The 3,402-nt window shown below is 51.6% G+C and overlaps 1 non-coding gene across 1 annotated transcript; it reads right to left on the minus strand.

The window, feature by feature from the left end:
* Positions 1-3,251: 3,251 nt before the first annotated feature.
* On the minus strand, positions 3,252-3,323 carry Trnat-cgu. Its single transcript has one exon. It is a non-coding gene; the product is annotated as a tRNA-Thr (tRNA).
* Between the last annotated feature and the right edge of the window lie 79 nt (positions 3,324-3,402).

A 3,402-nucleotide genomic window follows, 5' to 3' on the forward strand; every position in this document is an offset into this window, starting at 1 on the left:
CTTTTTTTTTTTTTTTTTTCAGTGATTGGAACAGAAGCCCAGGACTTACACATGTTAGGTAAGTGCTCTATCTCTAAACTACACCTCCCAGCCCCCTGCCACATCCTTAAAACACAAAAACAGATCATCAACTTCTCTCACCTAACTGTATCCATCGTTACGCCTTCAAATCAATGGATCGATCACTCTTGCATTGCTGCCTATAGTTCCATGAGGTGAATGGGTCGCCGTTAATGGAACATCTGTCTGGCAGATGCTGAAACGTTGTCATCAGAAGTCCATAGAGAAGCTCACTTTCTGGTCCCCCTTCTGTCTCTCTTAGAAGCTTTCTTTCTGTCAATAAATTTTTCCTACTCTAAAAAAAAAAAGAATAAGTCCACGACAGAGGAGGCAAGTGACTATGTGCCATTTTCTTTTGACAAAGGGGAAACCGAGGCACAGGGGCAAGGCTTTCTCCAGGTCCTAATAGATGGGGCCCAGGGAAATCAGTCTAGCACTGCTCTTGCTTCGTGCTGCCACGATGTGTCGCTGTAGAAGCTTGCTGGTGCACAGTTTCTGGTTCTTCGCTACTCCTAGATCCTCATGGGTGGGGGCCTAGACTCCCTCTTCTGGTTCAAAATCCTGTGAAATCTTCTTTGGACAAGGACTGACTTTGAATAACAGGGATGCAGGTTGGAAGCCATGGGCTCCTTATGCAAACCTGCCTTCTACTCACTGGTCATTTGGCGCGCAGGTCTCCACAGTGACTCCAGACTCTTGTCTCCTGCTTCTCTTCCCTCCCCAGCCCAGCAACAAAGGGCGGGGGAAACCTTAAGGGAGACCCGGGGAGGAGTCTTTACAGAACAGACAGACCACTGCAAGGTGACCTTCAGACATGAAACTCCTACCAAAGTTAAAGAACTCCAAACGTGAGCTCATGTATTCACGAGCACATCAAGCATCCTGGCGTTTTCAGACACACAGTCCCCTTTATGCATTGAAACATACACAGAACTCGAATTCAGGGTTCTGCTCACTGCTTTCTGATTCTACAGCACCTGCCCGACTGGTTTTACAACTCTGTGGTAATCCCAGACTCCAAGCAGAAGTGACAGGTTTGCGTGCGATTCATGGGCAACAACAACAACAATGACAAAACAAAAAGCAAGCCATTTTCCACTCCTGAATTTATACCTTCAGTTACTTCGTACAGCTTTTTTGCATACATGGCATTCACAGTTCCTTGTGTAAATTGCTCTTTTTCTTCACCCGAAGCAGAGGCAGGAGTTTGGGGAGAGAGGGGTGAGGTGGAGGACTGTTGGCCCTTTTCCGGGGGTGTTGTCACACAGAAGGACTGCTCGTCTACTCTTCGGATCAGAGGGAAAGGCGGGGACAGGAACATTGGAGTGACATCTCCATGCTTGCAGATATCGGCCTACCTGCCACCAACAGTGGTCTTTTTGCTTTTTAATGGGGACGCTTACTTGGGGACATTTTTAATGGGTATGAACACGGTGCTGTTGTGTGATGCTACTCCAAAAAGAAATGAATGTGTGTACCCATGGAGGGAACAATCAAGACTTTATTTGGCTTAATTCAGGATTGTTCTAATCTCTATGTTCTGATACGTTATGGGTGTGTGTGTGTGTGTGTGTGTGTTTGTGTGTGTAAGTAGTTTAGGAAAAAAATTACACATGGAATAGTGGAATAGCATCATCTTGTAGAAAATCCAATGTGCAGGGAAGTCTTTAAACAGCTTCCCTATTACCCTTCCCTCCGGCAAGGCAATGCCTGTTACTTGGGGGTGTTCCCTTCCATCAGTCCTTACAAATGCAGCGTCTCCGGCTCCAGGCCAAACGTAGTCAGAACCTGCATTTAACGTGATCTGCTGGGGTGTGTGAAGTACTGAGGCCTATTACTCTCCCAGCCCCGGGGATCCAACCTGGGACCTTCCCACTGAGCTACATGCCCAGCCCTTTTGATTTTGTATTTTGAGACTAGATCTCGCTACATCACCAAGTTGTGGGTCGGCACCTGGATCCTCAGCCTGAACCTGCTAGAGTACTGGTATCACAGGCATGCACCCGTGTCTGGCTGGCACTCACAGTTCCCCGTGTGTATTAACTTGCACGCTTGTGGGTGTGCATGCACACATGTGCTCCTTTCGGGGTGGAGAATGTAGCTCCACAACCCGGGGTCAGGGCAGCAGTGGTTCTGAAAGCGTGGCCTGGGCACCAGCAATATCAGCACCACCCTGAGCTTGAGCTCGTTAGGAACGCAAAGGACCAGGCCGCACCCCAGAGCCAGGAAGGCAGAAGGTCTGGGGGTGCTGCCAGCGGTCCGCATTCCAAGCCTTTGGCAGGCTCCAGGCTAAGAACCGCTGCTGTCTCGGGAGAAGTCTGCTCCTCCCCTACCACCCCCAGCTCCCCCTTTTCCTTTCAGCCCAGGGGAGTCTGCTCTGGTGATGCTGGTTCGCCAAGGGACACACTAGGAACTCCATTAACGCTTCCTTCAACTAGGCATCTCAGACGGACAGTTTTCCGCAGCTTGGTCAAGCCACTTCTCAGACTTTGGAGACCTGTCCGGGAGGCTGGATCACTGCACGACATCTTCAAAAGCTTTCGAGCAGCCCGGGGGTGCAGCCTCTGGCAAGGCAAAGAAAACCTGTGCGGAAACTGCATTTCCCGAGGTCCCTCAGCAACTGGCTTCTCCCGCAGCTGCCTCACCCGCGCCACCGCTGGCCATACACCAGTCCATTTTACAGAGGGCCAAACGGAGGCCCAGGGCAAGAGGTTTCGATTTTCAAGTGGGACTTGCTTCAAGTCTGAGAAGGGCTTCCTCGCTCTCCAGTGTAACGCCTACAGTGGATTTCCTTTTAAAAAAAGCAAGCCAGACACAACTGTCTGGGCGTGGGCTCCGTGTCAGGCAGGTGACCACAGTTCCGTCACGAGGATGCATAAAACTGGAGTTTAACATTCAGGAAAACGTAAAGCGTCCCTTGAGTCCGGGGAGAACCGCCAGCGACGTAGCTCCTCGTGGCCAAGACGCGCTCAGCAAGTGACCCAGGACCACCCGAGCACTCCCTGAGCAGCTAAACGCCAAGTGCGCGGCCCAAAAGCGCCGAGGAAGGACCTCCCAGGGTTTGCAATCTGCGAGGAAGAGAGCGAGCCTGTGGCTAAACTGCAGGAAAACAGTTGGCTCAGTAGTCTCTGGAACAGAGAGATCCTCCCTAAAAAGTCTCCCGTCGCCGGAGTGAAGGAAGAAAGGAAGCTAGGCACGGACGGGGTTCGAACCCGTGATCTTCGGTTTACGAGACCGACGCCTTACCACTTGGCCACCGCGCCTGCGTTGGAGCGGCAGCCCCGCGAACCTCTATGCTGGCGCTGCTCCCGCGAGCTCGCCCCGCGGGCACGAGCGTGAGCA

Source organism: Fukomys damarensis, unplaced genomic scaffold (genome assembly GCF_012274545.1).
Source record: "Fukomys damarensis isolate Sample0158 unplaced genomic scaffold, DMR_v1.0_HiC HiC_scaffold_34, whole genome shotgun sequence".
NCBI lineage: Eukaryota > Metazoa > Chordata > Mammalia > Rodentia > Bathyergidae > Fukomys > Fukomys damarensis.